The sequence below is a fragment of the Cygnus olor genome, chromosome 23, assembly GCF_009769625.2.
Source record: "Cygnus olor isolate bCygOlo1 chromosome 23, bCygOlo1.pri.v2, whole genome shotgun sequence".
In the NCBI taxonomy this organism is placed as follows: Eukaryota; Metazoa; Chordata; class Aves; order Anseriformes; family Anatidae; genus Cygnus; species Cygnus olor.
In genome coordinates, this window is record NC_049191.1 from 3,555,444 (window position 1) to 3,571,770 (window position 16,327).

Below are 16,327 nucleotides of genomic sequence, written 5' to 3' on the forward strand. Positions count from 1 at the left end.
GAGGCACGAGGGCAGACATATACTCACATACCCCGTTCTAACCTTCATCCCCACTAGACCAGCTTCGGAACCACACAGACCTCTGGCACGATAAGGTATCTGTTCTTACGTTCTCTGTCTAGCATCCCCTTACTATAATGTAGACTTCTATGAGAGGCGATGTCTCTTTGAGTTGTACAACTCAGAATCCTTCTATGTATGGTGAAGAGCATGGCAACAGTGCTAATTCTCTCTGAGAAGCAAAACCAGCAAGAACAATCCTTTTCCTCCTTTGCTGGTACAGCAGAGTACCTACTGAGTAACAGCTTTTGGTGAAAATATTTCTAATGGCCTCTAATAAATCAGTTTGGTGCTTTATAGATGAAGAATAACACTTAAATGATAAGGGCTGTGGAACAAGCTCAGGGGCTGCAATGGAGCGTGCCTTCTGTATGGGACATTTTAATCTCGTTGTTCCAGCTGACTTCTTGCCTCTCAGCCCCGCGGCTCTCTGGACACCAACACGATGGAAGACTGAGGCTCAGGAGGGCAATAAGCTTTGCTTCAATCAAGAGATGCTACTGCACTGTACAGAGTGATGGAAAGGGGACTTGTAAAAAGCCCGAGACAGTAGGTTGGAGAAAATGTACAGCTGGTGCCTACGCTGCCTTTTTGGTTTAGGGGACAAGGCTGTGAAGAGGCAGAAAATAAAAGGAAGGGTATGTATCAAGGTACCTTTCTATCCAGCTCTGCTGCTTCTGAAGACAGAACATAAGGAATAGTGAGGTCCCATTTCTTGAATACATGCTCTGCCTACCAGAGTCCAACGCAACCAGGCAGTCATGCACCGTATGCCACCGTTAGCCACGCTGTCCCATTTAGCTGTTCCCCAGTGGTTAGCATTTCAACTTGAAAAGAAGCAGACATACTAATTACTAATGGTACAAAAGACTACACTGACATTCTGTGAAGAAACCAACTTTGAAAACTTAACAGTGAAAATGTTAGTGAAATTTATTCAATTGTAATTAGCAGAAAGTTAACATGAATAATGTTTGACTTTTCCCAACCAAGGAACTGCTAGTTACAGCTAACATTCTGATGGCAACACCACACATAAACAAGCATATTCAAGAAAATACACAGAAACACTCATCCTTACTCCCTTAAGCACTAGTGAAATGGTAAGCCAAAACAAAAGAAAACAAAAAAAAACCTCTAGGTTGGAGAATTTGCTACAATTAAAATCACATTATTTTTGAAAAGCAAACCTTCATAAATTGGTCCTCATTTCATAGAACAGAGTCACAGAACCATTCAGGTTGGAAAAGGCCTCTAAGACCACCTAGTCCGACAATCTCTCTGTTCCCCAGCTGGTGGTGAGAGCCCAGGTCTCTATCAGGAATCCCTTCCATGTGATCCTGACAGACAGACGGACACGTTTGGCTGGCAGCCGAGCTGCCCCACTGCCTGCTAGGCACACCTGGCTCAAGCCCGAAAAGCAACCAGAAGTTCTGTCCCTTAGCACTACGTGTGTGTTTAGCTCCTATGTTTCCATAGTTTTACAGTGTAAGAGAGCTCTTCCTATTCCTCCCTTGTACTTGCCAAGTGCAAACCAGGAAAATGAGCGAGGAACGACGGGCCTCCAAAGTGACCGGGGCTTGGGACTTCCTGCAACTTCTCTATGGATTATTTGTGCTCCCGGTTCCCATGAATAATTCACCCCCTTTCTCCTCAGATTTAATCATCTCAGTGGTCTTTGAACCCTCCCTTTTTGTCAAAGAATTGAAAAAAAAAAAAGCTAAGATGTAGGTGAGCGTGTAAGCACTGCTATGCACCCCTCCATGCACCACCACATCCTCACCAGGTCGTAAACAGGAACTCCCCAAACACATAACACTAAATCCACATGAAATTTTCCTCAAGCCATAAATTTTCCTCTGCATCAATGCATGTGTATAAATCGGACCATTTAAAATAAATCATTTAGAGAATCCACAGCTTGAGTCACCCTGCAAGATTCCATGGAAACCAGGCTCCCGAGCCAGAATGGGGCCCCGAGGGGTGTGTTCTGCGCGGGGCTACCAGCCTGGAGCACGCCTAATTGCAGTCCATGGGATCACTCAACACTCTCCACTGTTCCGTGCTAGATAAAAGCAAACTATCTATTATATGAATCTCAACATGTAACTGCTTATTTGGAAAGAGGTGCAATGGAAGAATTTAGGCAAAATTGTTTATTCAGCAATACAGACAGGTGCTAATACCAAAAGGAGAAAGGCAACTTTCCAAGAAGGAATGGCAGATAACTGAATTTCTACTGAATTCCAGAAACTTCAGAAAAAAAAATCAGTGTTTCAATAGATTTACATACCAAAGCGTTAAAAGTTATCGTGAAAACTAATTTGCTGTAGAAAAATCTATTCACTAAATTAACTACTTGGCCTTCATAATGACTTTCTGAAAATATTGGTTCTACTTTTTAGCAGACGTAAATTTAAGCTCAGAAGAACCTGGTCTGCAGTCTTCTGTCATAGTGGTACAAATGAGGAACAGACATTGAGCCTTTTTCTTTCTTTTTCTTCCTTTTTTTTCTTTTTAATGCATTACTATGAATGTAGTATGTGGGGGGCTCAAATCTGTCATTACATTTCAGAAGATTCAACTAAAATAAAACTTTTTTTATTCATAATAGAATAACTTTCAATTACAATCTGGAAATTAATATTTAAATATATGTCCTGCAGTAGATTTGTCCTGCTTCTTGAAAACATGCATCTGCTCTCCTTTCAGAATTGTGAGTTCTCTATGAACTGGCATCTAAATATGCACTTTGGCTGGGATATATATAAAAAATTATAGATATACATATATATATTTTAGCTGCTTTTTCTTTTTTTTTTCTTACCCCAAAATATGGTAAAATTACATGTAAGCATGCACGTCAGCTACCAGCTGAAAGCCTACAAATATCAGCAATCAATCCCTCCTTTCTGTTCTAAAATCCTTAATGTTTTGAAGCACAAATGCCACTAAAGTATCTTAAAAAATGGTAAGGTCACTACAGAAGTGTGAAGAGTTACGAAAGAGTGCTCCCCTGTACTCCAGTGGTAACATTCAGCTCATCTAGGCTACAGAGATGAGTAAAGCTGGAGAGATGTCTCAGTTGGGAAGAACATAAATATCTTTCCAGCTCTTTTGATGATTAAGGTGTCATAGGTCATGCTTCTCTCAAACAAATGAACCAAGAGGTGAGATTTGAGCCATTAATAGTAAATTTGACCAACACTGCAGACACTTCAAGAGAGCTCAGCAGAGGACGAGCAATGTCAAAAGCAGACAGAATGAGACAAAATTGGTTACTTTAGCATTAAATCAAAGCATATCGTGGGGCCTCCATGAAACAAAAGGCTTGAGAACAGAGGAAGCAGCTCTAAGAATTTGTGAGTCTCAAAGGTTTCAGCAGAAGGACACAAATCTGAGAAAAAAAATATACAATTCCTTTGAGATACTGATTTTAGGATGCAGAAAGTCTAGGGACCTGTCTAGTCTAAGACAATAAGCAGTACTTAAAGACACGGAAATTCCCCGGCAAAACAGAGAAAGAGCATTCTCATATGCAAGCAAGGAAGCTGCAGAGAAAGGGTGTAATCTATAACATTCAAAAGAATTTAGATGACAAAGGCAGAATTTTTAACCTAGCCTCGCAGCCTCTGCCAAAGCAGCAGCGAAGTGAGCGGAATCGGGAAGCAGGGTGGTGGTGTCAGGTAGGAAAGCAAGGAAAGCTCTTTCAACTGATCTTGGGAGGGAAGGGGAATTCAAGGCTCGTGTAAATACCTCACGGAATTTACAGAACACCACAGACCTCACTCCTCTGATGCTGGTCTACCTTACCCAGATCAACCCAGCCACCAGTGCAGAACACGTGCTGCCTTGACTCCCTTCTGACCATTTCCATAAAGTAGCTCAGAAATCTTTCATTCCCTGAACCTGTATCAACGTACAGACACTTGATAAGTACGATAGAGCAGCCTACGTTGTAGGAAACTAAAGCACATGGTACAGCAGATGACAAAATCCTGCCCCCAAAGAGCGCACCTGAAAACACACAGTCTGACTGTTTACCTCTTCACTGCAAAGACTGTACCATTTTGCAGCGAGTGGAAGGAATATTTAATAAGCAACCCTGGTCTTGTACACATTAAAAGCTTATTATGCAGCCCTGTGGCTCACGTACCTGTTGACTGGCTTGCATGAATTATAGCTACGTCCCTGGTATAAGGATGCAAAGCTATGTTCAGCAGTTTTAACTTGATGAGATTGCTTTCTGCTCCTCTCAGTCCAGCATGGAATTATTGAAAGCTTTCTTTTGCTTTCCATTTCAAGAACCATGCTCCTGTACTTATCTTTGAGGTTATTCCCCATGGCCTTTCTTCCAACCTTGATGAAGTCATATCCCTCTGTAGGGCACCAAAAACCTCCCACTGACCTGCCCATCACAGGCCTGTGAATTCTTGCTGTTGTCTCAAAGAGCTATCTTTTCCTGTTCACTGTTAACCTTTGTGGCAGTAGGAATCATGTACCTGTGTACTTCAATGAGTCACGCTTTTAACAACTAGCACAGAAAACACGCCTGCCACACCTAGGTTTGCATTCTGCAGCCTACCTGAAGTTCCACAGCACAGAGACAGATCCTTCCTGAGCGTATTGCCAAGGAGGCACCGCTGAACGGTCCCCTGTTACTGACAACACATTTCATTAATTATAATCGCTATTGACAATTCTATTATTGGCTTGTATATTATTCAAAATCCCTTCTGTGTAGGCTTAAGAGCTTATTAAGACTAGTAACTGTTGCCTTGTCATCATGCCAACCTAGCCAAGGATATCACCCAACCAGAACAGCTTTGTCAAGCTTACTATGCTCAGAGTAACTTTCAATTATCGAGCAATACAAAATTTGTCTAGTATTGAGGCAAAAACACTTGTAAGCCAGCAGCTCCCCTAATATCAGCCCATGCACTGAAGAAGACAAGCCTGGCTGGTTAGTCTGCTGCAAAACCGAAGGCCACAAGAGAGGAAAGAAATGCCATCCACTTTCCCTTGGGATATCAGAGGTCCTGCGTTGAAGTCTTAAACACATCATCAGGCCTTGAATTTTCTGAAGACAACCATGGGTCATTCGGTGGGAGACTCCTCTAGCGTGTCGTCTTTGTTGCTGATTATCAGGCATGAGGAATGTAATTTTCTTAGAAACTCAGTGTGCCTGTAAAATCAGGTGTAGAAACAGCACTGAATAAAATCTACAGAATCAAGAGCCTTATCTATCAGCATAACTAGGTCCTACAAAGATGTACCCACATTAAACTCTCAGCTGCATAATCAACTTTTTTTTTATTAAAAGTGCTTTCCAAAGACAGATTTAAACTTTTTAAACTCATTTTTATATTGATTAAAATGGTCAAGTATACAGAACTCATCCATTTATCATCTCCCCTTCACATTAGCTAGCCTGTTCTCTTTTACCTACCCTCTTCTCCATCCTCCCTTCTGCACATTAATTAAAAGACAAGCACTGAACACGCAGCAACAGGATTGCTACGAATCATTGTCCTAGCTGAGATGATCTGGTAAAGTGAAGATGACCCTCAGTGGAAGAGACAACTAGTGGGGTTTTAATTTAGGGAGGATATTTTTTTCAGGTTTATGCTATGAGTTTTAAAATATTTCTTGTTTTAATAAAATAAATTCTGAAATCCAGTTACAATAACAACATCATGTCTGATTCTAATGCTGTACTCAGCTCCCAACAATGGATGGGAGAAAGGTCCTGCTCCAGTCTATTAGAAGAATTTAATGACCATTAAAAGGCAAGCAAAGATTTGTATCACTCAGTTGTTCGGTGTCATTGTTCCAGTCTTCACAGTAGAGAAGCAGCACATTTCTTTTAAGTAAAATATTGCTGGGAACTCATTGCTTCAGCAATTACCTCTGAAACACATTGTTTTCTCAAAGCCATTAACATGTCAGATCATGGCAGTGCTTGACATCCAAACATGCCTTGGAGGGCTGCAATTCAATTTAAGGATCACCTCCTCTGAACAGGCCAACCTGCAAATTTCACAAAATCAGAGAGAAATTCTCAGGACACACTTTGATCATGCTGCTTCCTAAATTAAAAACAAAACTGTAAGTGTTAAACATCTTTAACAAGACATTAAACCTCAGCCATAATCCAGGAAAGGTCCCTTAATGAGTAATGACATATGTTGTGAAGGCAGTTATCTCCTAATGTTCGCTGCTGAAACACTACGATGGAATGGCACAGTGTTCAAAAGGGATGTATCATCACTAATGAGAGGATAATTTGAAGCTGCTCTTCTGAGGACCCCAGAGGAGACTTTCTAATGCTGCAGGATGGTGGAGGAGGCAGTCCTCCACCTTACCACACACTTGCAAGAGGACTGGGAAGCGACACCATTTCTCTGAGTGACAGAGCAAAGCCGGGACGGACACAGAAGAAGGGCTAGGTCATTTGGAGGGTCCATCAATGGACTCTACCTCGTTGGTTCCCTAAAGCAGGTCTTGGCACAGACCAGCCACCTCTCAGCTGACCACTAATGGTGTGCGAGACGCAGCAGAGCAGCCTCCAGAAGGAGCGAGGCCTCCAGAAGGAGCGTGGCGTTGGCACAGGCCTGCTGTGGAGCATGCAGAAGCCTACAAAAAAAGATGGAGTGGAGAAGAGTCACAGAACTGACAAGTGAGGGCCATGCTCAGCAGAAAAGGGACCCAAAACTCCTCTTTTACTAAAAAGAACTTGAGATCTCCCAAACCAGGTTTTAAAGTTCCTCCCTTCATTTCCTAGCACTATTTTCTTCCTAATCTGGACTAATTTAAGATAAAACCTCCCCTAAATTATCTTCCAGCTCACCCTACTGAATGTGAACACCAAATTAAATATTAAGCCATGGGATTTTATTTAGAAGAACAGCTTTCCTTATCTCCATCTGTAGGTAACCTGACAACCAGAGGACTGTGAGTCCCAAACTGGGCCATGGCTTAAACAACTGAGGGCCATGAAACAAACCTCCAAAGCTGGGAGCAAAAACAGAGCATGAATGGAGAATAAACAAGGAGAGTGGGCAAAGGTGGTAAGAACACAGAAAGAGAAAACTCCAACTGTTTACTAGGAAAAATAATGCAAAATATTCCAAGTTCTCCCTTTCAGTTTAAAGTATTGGTGGGGAATAGGAAGAGAGCAGATGCCCTTGCACAAGCTCATCTCCTCTCTGCTCCACATCATCACCTCCAGAAGAAAGGAATTTAAGTAATACTCCGGTAGTGCCGAAGATGTGCTGCTGTGAAAATGAAAACAAACAGCCCCAGGAACAACGGGCAAAACGTCCAACTCCACACTTCCCGACTGCTGTCAGTCTGGTGCGACTGGAACAGCACAAGCACGGAGCTGAGCAGGAGGCAGGGAGCTTGTTTTAGAGCCGTATCTTGCAGAGGAAGATAAGCAGCTTGTGAAGACCAAGTAATTATGAAATAATAAGAAATTCTAAGAATTTCATACAAAACAAGCATCTACTGAGATGTCTGAATACGTGCAATAGGTTTGGTTCTGGCTCACACGTGGCTTACATGTTGTATATAACAGGATTTGCCATGTATAATTTAGAGAGAGAGTCACTCTTATTGGGCAGAATTAACATGGAAAAAGACGAGGGACCTGATAATTTTGCACACTTTTTTTTTTTTATGTGAAAAGCTGTTAGTCAAAGTCCACAGAATCAATTAATCCCCACCCATTCTCTTAGGAGAGTTTTTACAGAATTCTAATGAGTTTCTCTGCTGATCGACGGCACTGGTGCTCGCTAACGCGGCGCACTGCTGGCATCTCTTTGGTGACTAATTCCTTGCTCTGCGAGACAGCTTGGCGTGCAGAGGAGAGATGTCAGAACGGGCTCTCTGCTCTCGCTAGCTGATTTAAGGCAGCGGGGCCAGCTGCGCTCCTCTAACAGGGGGAACACCAGGCTGGCAAGGGCTGGGGATCCAGCCACACACAAGGGAAGCTGCAGTCAAAGCTTGCCTGCAATTTTATTGGTACTCACACAAAATTGTCAGTCCCTGTCCAGCACCTTTGTAACTTGTATTGCTATTTTTTAAGGTGTTTCTTCAGAGATTTAAAGGAGAAGCCACTAGACAGCAAGCATAAATGCTTCTTGCACTACTGAAAAAGCCCTGATGTGGTGACAGAGTAGTATTTAATCCTCATCGATATGAAACGCATAACTCAGCCCTCCCCCCTTGACCCTTCCCCTCGTGTAATGACATATGCAAATTAAGTGAATAACAATCAATTAGACATGTTGCCATATGCTGAAGCAGGCATTACTGCTTTCTACTTGTTCACTCCTGCTTCAAAATGAAGGAACTGCTGCCAGAGACAACAAGAGGCCACCACGCTGCAGAAGTTACAATAGGCACCAGAGCCAGACAGAGCTCGGGTGCACCTGCACCATATTTACTAAATTACTTTTGTTCCTTCTGCAGCACCCTGAGCTCTGCAGCAGCTTTTAGATGAAGACCCAGCTCACCTAATAGCCTGTCCCTGGCAATGGTCAATAACTTCTGCCTGAGGCACAGCCTAACAACAGGCAAAGCACGTAGCAATTTTTTTTCCCCAAGTTCTTTCCTACCTTCTAGTGTTTTGTAGCTTGGGGACTTCTGGAGCCCCAGGCTGCGTGTCCTGACGCAGGAAGTTCTACAGCCACCTCTTCCAGTTAATTTTGTACATGGTAAATAACAGCTTCATTTGATGCCGTCTGGATCGTTCACTGAAAGAAACAGCGCACACTAAAAAAATTGTAGAGTATCTGTGCCTCTCTATCATGTCTTTCCCCATTTGTCTTTTCCAGGCTCTAAGTCCTAACTTACTCTGTCATTTCTCATGCAGAAGCAGTGCCATGCCTTTATCTATTGCTGGTGTCACTTGCTGGTTCATTTCCAGTTCTGTTACGTCCTTTTCAGGCAGCAGGACTGCACAGTATTTACAGCACGGGAGGCCGCAGACTTGCACACTGTCATAACAACACTTCTCCACTTTGCTGTCTGTTCCTTTCCCATCACTTTCTAGCATTTGGATTCCTTTTTTTGGCTACTGTTGAGTGCTGATTTGACATTTTCACAGATGTATCTGTGATAGCTTCAACAACTCATTCCTCAGCAATAGCCAGCAGCTCGGAGCACAGCATTTTGTGTGGCACTAGGATTGTTTTTTTCCTCGCATGCATCACTTCGTATTTATTTACATTGAATTGCATTTGCTGTTTTAATGCCTACTTCATCTCATAAGGACTGTCTGCAGTTCTTCATGGTCATTCACTTCCCTTTGCCATGAATAACTTGGGAGCTGAAAGGAATGTTTTCCAGGAATGGTTGAGGGGAATCTGGTTGCCAAAGGCAAAACCTCCTTCCTCTATCCTTTCAATCATCTTTCCTGAATTTTCTGGTCTGCATTCGTCTCCTATTCTCTTCAAAATAAAATAAAATCCACACCCAAATAGCCTGATCTAACAAGAACACAGAGATGAACATGTAAGCCTTCAGCATCCCTAATGTAGAAGCTACTTCCTCCAACATCATGCCAGATGGCCAGGCTGAGAGTTTTCCTCTGAGAACGGACACGAGCACATGGTCAGTGGTATCACTGCCATCTCAGGAACCTCTGATGCAGGACTTCACACTTTCCTATCAAGCTCCTGGCTTGTCACGTGCAGATTGCAAACCACCAGATAACAGCCACGGCTCACTTCCATCTTCAACCCCTGCTGTTCTCGTATGAGAAGAAAAGTGTCTGTAGTTGTGCATGGCAAGCCAGTGGCAGCATCTGGAAGAGACTCTAGGCCAGCAAACGTCCAGCCCCACCTTCTGACTTCTCCAAACCTGCCAAGAAGGGTAAATCGGTGACTGTGTACGTGTCTAGCACATCGCCTCTACCATCCACCCCAAAACACCTGAGCAGACAGCAGCGACTCCAGCTTACCTTCAAAGATTAGTTGATGAAGGAAGTACTGAGAAAGCAAATACGAAGAACGCCCATTTCCATCCTAGGAGGAATTACAGAAAGCATGTCAGGCTCTCCTTGTGTGACAGGTCAGGCAGGCAGCTGACTGAGAGCCTCATTAATTTTCAGTCTTCCAAACCTCTGCATGCAAAAAGTGCAAAAGGTGGGATTTTGCAGTATCTTTTGACACGGCTCTCTAAAATTAAACTGGAAGCAAATATGTGAGATGATCTCCAATTAAACATTTCAAGTAAAACTTGATTTTTGTGTGAGCATGTGAGAACATTAACCATCATGATGAAGAACCTACCAGGCTATCCAAAACTAAAGAAAAATAAGTAAGACAAGGCTAGTTTAACTGAAAAGGATTTGATTCCCTCCTCCCATTATAGTGTAAGACCTCATCTCAGTTTTCTTACTGAAGCCTGGCATGGTGCAAAAGCCAGACACCATGATTACTGTGCATCATCACTTAAATCATTTATTGTGCATTTCTAATTAAAGCTAAGAGAGACGAGAATATAAGCACTAGATTCTACTAGAGCCAGAGGTCCCCATCTCTCTCCATCAGACTCATGTGCGTTAAAGCTTCCCAGGGTTGCATCAATCTAGCTGGCATTTTTCTAAGATAACATGAGAAGGGCTACAGGAGAAGTAAATTCGAGTGACCGAAGATGGTACTATCTAGCATTTGGGATGATGATGCGAAATTTGCAAACTCCCAACTCAATTATTGACCTAAAGGTCCCCATCTCTTGTTTAGTTGTGTTTTGTTTTTTTCCTGGTCGCCTGATTTCCCACTTTCCTAGCTGACTGCCCTACTTTAAGCAGGGGAGAGCAACCTCTTTTTTCTCTGCTTGTGTGCAGCGTTCCCCCCCTCCCTAAGTGGAGTAGCAGCAGGGGGGCTTAAACACTCACAGGGGCAGAAAAAAGGACAAGAAAACCGTCTTTGTTCCAGGCAGACAGTACAAGGTCACGTTACTATGGCAGCATGAACCATTTCCCCTCATTCTAGCTAGTAGTTCAACTTTGCCCATAGTTTATTCCCTGGGAAGCCTAATCCAGAGTTCAGGTTTGTATATGTGGGGGCAGAGGTCAACAGCAATATGACAATGGCCTAGTCAAAAGAAAAGCAAGCTATGATATAGCAGAATCAAAGAGTCGGCTCACCAAGCACCGGGGGCCGGCTCGGACGGCGGAGCTGGAATTCATCCTCTCACTTCAGCCTCAGGTTCTTGATTCAGCTGTTTTGTTGGCAGCCTTCGGAAAGGCTGAATGGTGAACAATGAGGATGACACTGGAGCAAACAGTGAAGGATGAGAAGGCAGCGCTGACGGAAAAACTGGGGCTCACGTGCCTGGCGCTGTACTTCCCAGCTAAACTACTAGTACATTTCAGGCATCTCTAACTAACAGGGCTGTTTTTTCCTGCATTATCTTTTAGAACTGTGAATAATTTAATAGTGGGGTATAAATTCTCCACACAGGCTGCTGGAAGAGAAGCCAGTGTCTGAACAAACACGTGTAGGTGTGCGTGCGTAAAGCTTCAACGCTGCAACAGCAAGGGACAAGTGGAGACTCTCAAACATTTTTAGGTGAGCAGGAGCTAAAATGTCCATGGGAGTTAAAACGCTCATTTCATAAACCTTGAAGGAAAATACAGAATTGTGATTGATTTTCTTTCACTCAGTATGCCCCGGCTCTCAGCTTCCATTCAGTTTACAATATTCTTCTCCCATATAATTTCTATTTTGTTTTAGAAATCAGAAGTTACTTCGTGTCCCACAGGAGAGTTTTCTGGAAAGAAAAAAAAAAAAAAGAGCCCCTAATTAACGTTTCTTTAGGCAGGCAACTGAGAAAAGAAGAAAAATTCCACTGAGCTCAATGGACACCCGACAGGCAGCTGTGTCCCTTTTGTTCCTGTTCCCAAGGTCCTCCCCTGGTAGGGGTGGCAGAAGTCCTCCTCTGCACTTGGGTATCCACGCTAGCAGCCTGTGCGGAGCTACTTGCCCGACTGGAATTGTTTTATCAAAATGCCCTTTCATAAAACTCAGTATTGCAGGGTTTCTTTATGGATTATTTTCATTTAAATATGAAAATAACTGTTTTGTTCTGAAAAATTACATCTTTTTCAGGAGAAAAGTGCCTTAAATTTAAAAGCCACTTACAAGTAAATTATGCCGCTGCTTTTTAACTGAAAATGTTCTAGCAAACCTACAAGAGTTTTGTGGGGAATTTTGCTGAGGCCCTCCCATGAAAACTAAATGTCATTTTAACAGCTTTGATCACCAGAAGAGCTGGGCAGCCGGATTCTAGCTCTTAAGTCTCCACGAGGTTCTACACGTCACAGCATCTTCACTGCGCATTCACGTACTACAAGGAGAGTACAACACAAAAAAGGGGAACATGAGAACGAGCCCCAAAAGGCTGCTCGTTCAATCCCTGGGATGAATTCTTTTATCTCTCAGAGTTGTTTCATTGTCAGAATGAAAACACAATCAATGGGAGCTGTCTGCTGCTGTGGTTTATTATTTTTATTGTATTTTTTTTCTTAGGTTTTTCTGTGTCTTCACCCCATTGCCAGTGCGTGCCCTGCTCCATTCCGTTCCTGTTTCCCACCTACAGGTGGCACTTGGGAAATGTGAACAAATGCAACATGAAAAGCGTAGTCACCAGAAATACATTCCATCCAGAGCTCTTAGACAAGCAGGGCCAGCTCACACAGACTGGGGGTCTCCTTCTCCAGATCCACTGTAAGAGGTGTGCTTGGTTTTCCCCCTGCAAGAAGCGAAGGCAGCACACGACTCTGCATTTGCAAGAGGAAATGGAAACGCATCCCTGGTTCATGCCACAGGACTGAAACTCGTACGTGTAGCACAGCTGCATTCTTGGAAGGTGCAAGACATTTCCTTGTCACAGCAGTTGTTACTGCAAGGGACGATGGGGTATGCTGAGTGTAGTGACCTAGGTTGGTCGTCATGTTCCCATGGCACCTTCCAAGACCTTCTGTGATGTTCAGTCATCAGCAGAAGTGACAAGTAAGGTTTCATTTTGTAAGACTATGAAAGGTCCCTTCCAACCCAAACCATTCTCTGATTCTACCTGAAAAGGAAAGAAAGTGTTTTTCTTAACTCATAGAATCATAGAATAGTTTGAATGGCAAGGGTTAATAATTCTCAATTGGAAGAAATAATTTCAATTTTTCAAGTAGAAAAATACTTGAAGTTAACTTCTTAAGGCTCTTTTACCAATTTCTGTCGTTACTAAAGGCACAACAGAACTTTTAAATGACTGAAACACTGTCTCATAACTAAGGTTTAAATCTCTCTCTTGTCAAGTCATAAAACAAAGATAATTGAAGAAAATCTGGGGCAAAATTCTCTTCAGAAGGCTGGGATTTATTTACTGAACATGCCAGATGCACAGAGGTCAGGAGGAAGCATTTATTGATCAGCCACTGACAGCACTGTGTCACCCACGTGCACCATATTATTGATTAGGTGTAACTACCGTTTACTTGGTCATTGTGCTTCTCCAAGCTTTTGTCTCCTACAAGCCAACAGCATAATGGCTTTTGGGGAGAAGCAGGACTGGAGAATACCAAAGACATAAAAAGTCTCCATGACAAAAGAGCCCAGGGCAGCTGTGCTTAATTCCTAGACCGAGGGAAGCAGAGATAATCCACTAATCCTGGATGGAGCGGGATGGAGCATGCCTGCCACCCAAGCTGAGCTCCAGAAAGATCTGTGCACAGATAAAGCAGCACCTTTCCCTTTGACATCTGAGGTCGTGGGTGTCGTTTTGTTTGGCACTGGCTGGGAGTAGATCTTTTCATCAGGACCATTCTTTTCCATTGGAGGATGCGTCTGCTGCTTTCAGAGCACTGACTGAGAAAGACATACTTTCCACTTCTCCCTAATGTTGAGGAATACAGGATTTGGAGGAAATTAAGGAATTTGGTACTTGGAATTTGGTAAGATAAGCAAAGCATGCCCCTTACCTAAAGGTTTGTTAAGTGATTCACTCAACAGAACCTGTTTTAGCTGTTGCTCCAAGTTCAACAAACTCTTTAAATTCTCCACCAGCTCTGACATATTAAGAAATCTCCCTTTTTTCTGGTGGGCGCTTCTCACTCCCCTTGTTGTGCTACAGTCCCCCAGAGACAGACTCAGTTACACAACTATTAACCGCTCCACTTCAGAAGCCAGCTTTATCACACCTGCATGACTGTTAAGTCTGAGGGTCTGCGATACCACCGTTACCTTACTTGCGTCTGTGGCCCACTGAAGTCCTTCGATTTCTCAAATTCTGAATGGGAATGTGACAAGTTCCCAAGAAAAAGTTTGCCCAGGCAGTCGTCATCTCCGTATCAAGTGTCCACAAGTGGTAAATAAGAAGGCAGCCAAGTTGTCTTTTCCTGCATATCCAGTGGCTCTGGCCCCTACTGCAAGCTCCAAATCTATCAGCCTAAAGAAACTGTTTGTCCCACTAAGCAAAGCAGGCACAAGACCAGGTTCTGGCCCCTCAACTCAATTAAACCATTCAGTATTTTCTAAGTTAAACTATGTTCCACGTCCCTCTCAAGCCCCTCTGGCTTCTCTGTCCCACAACCTCTGCTCATTCATTGCTTTGAAGAGAGCTCATCAGCTGTGATTAGAAGTGCAGCAAATGAACCGTTCCCATTAGTAAGTGCTGAGGTGCCTGCTTCCCACACCGTACCTCCGGCTGCACCATGAAAAGCCTTACTCATCCTAAGGACGCAAAAAAAAAATAAATAAAAAAAATAAAAAGTTACAGCAACAACAGAGCACTTCCCTTTTCCAAAGGGCTGCTACACTATTTCCAGCTCCAGCAGGATGAGGCTCATTCCTCCTACCTGGAATGCCCATCACCCTCCAAATTTTTGCAGTCTAAGGCAATTATCTGCATCTCTCAGGTGGCCGGACTCATTAGCCACCTGTAAAAGCTGCGTATCAGGTGTATTCAATTTAATAAATTAGCACTTAAGCAGGACTGTCAGTGGGGAAGCTCAAAGACCTATAAAAAATTTTATTAGCAGTAAGAACCTTTTCCTAATAAAATAAAAAAGCTTTTTTTTTTTTTTTAAACTGTTATCCTGTTATCCATGCTTTCCCCACCTGCAGGTTGTCCTGGCAAGTGACCAAGAGTCTGAGGGCTGTATTTAATTTGCATAAATCAGAGCTGATTACAGTTACTTTCCTCATTAATACACTGAGTACTGATTAATAATTGGTAATACACAGAATGTACTGATGCATTTGTACGGCACCGTATGCATGCCTGATGCCAAAAATGAAAACAAAACTCCTGTTCCAAAGTGCTCATTCTTGACACAAAGGACAACAAATCCCCATCAGAATGCAATCTTTGCTCCAAATGGAAGAGAAACAGCTGATAGTTTCTGTAGTTCATACAGGACACGTCTTTGTTCGAGCAATGAGGGAGCATGGAGAGATGCGAGCCACTTTCCTGTCTGTTTGGATCCCTAACGATGCCCCAGTAAAACTCTCAAGGCCCCTTCCTGCTGTACTCACTCGTCCTGTGACCTGGACCTTCTGCACTAAAAGCTGGGACTAACACGTTGTCAAGTGTAAGAGCAGCAAAGTGTTTTCTTCTGCCTGTACAGGACAGATGCAAAAAGCTTACTCACCACAGCACATCTCTCATTTCGATATGACAATATACATTATCTACCAGCATATTTATTGCTTGCATAGATGTGAGTTATTTACAGGGAAAATTGATTTATCTATCAGATAATTAGTAAACTTCAATAATTGCAAAAACCTCTTAGCAATCAGTTGACATTTAATTAACATACAATAACTGTCTTATTAAATCTGCATTAAATACCTATTGAAGTGAATTAAAACCCATATATAGGATTCCACAACTCCTGGAGAAACCTCATTATAGTTCAACAACAAAAAGCCTGGAGCTGTGCTGCTCGCTTGTTTCTACAGCACAAAGTTGCCCTGGTTTCAGGTAAGGACAGTCCCCTGCTTCAGACGACCACTTCATGTTTATGTAAAAACATGACATGAAAAACACGAATGAAAAACCATGAAATGCTCCAAGATTGATAGCTGGGCTCAACTATGAACCTGCATTTTTTCTTACGTTTTTATAGCAGCCAGAATTAGGAGATGCAGAAGGTCAACGTGGGGCTGTGGCTTACCTCAAATCCCTCCGCCCGAATTGTGGCTAACGGCAGCCGAGTCTCAGAAGCACCGGGCCCTATTCCCCTTCTTGCATCAAG

At 42.9% G+C, this 16,327-nt stretch overlaps 1 long non-coding RNA gene across 2 annotated transcripts; it reads right to left on the bottom strand.

The window, feature by feature from the left end:
- Window positions 1-5,080: 5,080 nt before the first annotated feature.
- Window positions 5,081-11,840, bottom strand: LOC121059004. Of its 2 annotated transcripts, none has more exons than XR_005814413.1 (5): window positions 11,219-11,840; window positions 10,028-10,189; window positions 8,920-9,927; window positions 6,541-6,696; window positions 5,081-5,245 (listed from the first exon to the last, which is right to left on the bottom strand). It is a non-coding gene; the product is annotated as an uncharacterized LOC121059004 (long non-coding RNA). The 2 variants fall into 2 exon arrangements; XR_005814414.1 differs by lacking the exon at window positions 5,081-5,245 and adding an exon at window positions 5,968-6,090.
- Between the last annotated feature and the right edge of the window lie 4,487 nt (window positions 11,841-16,327).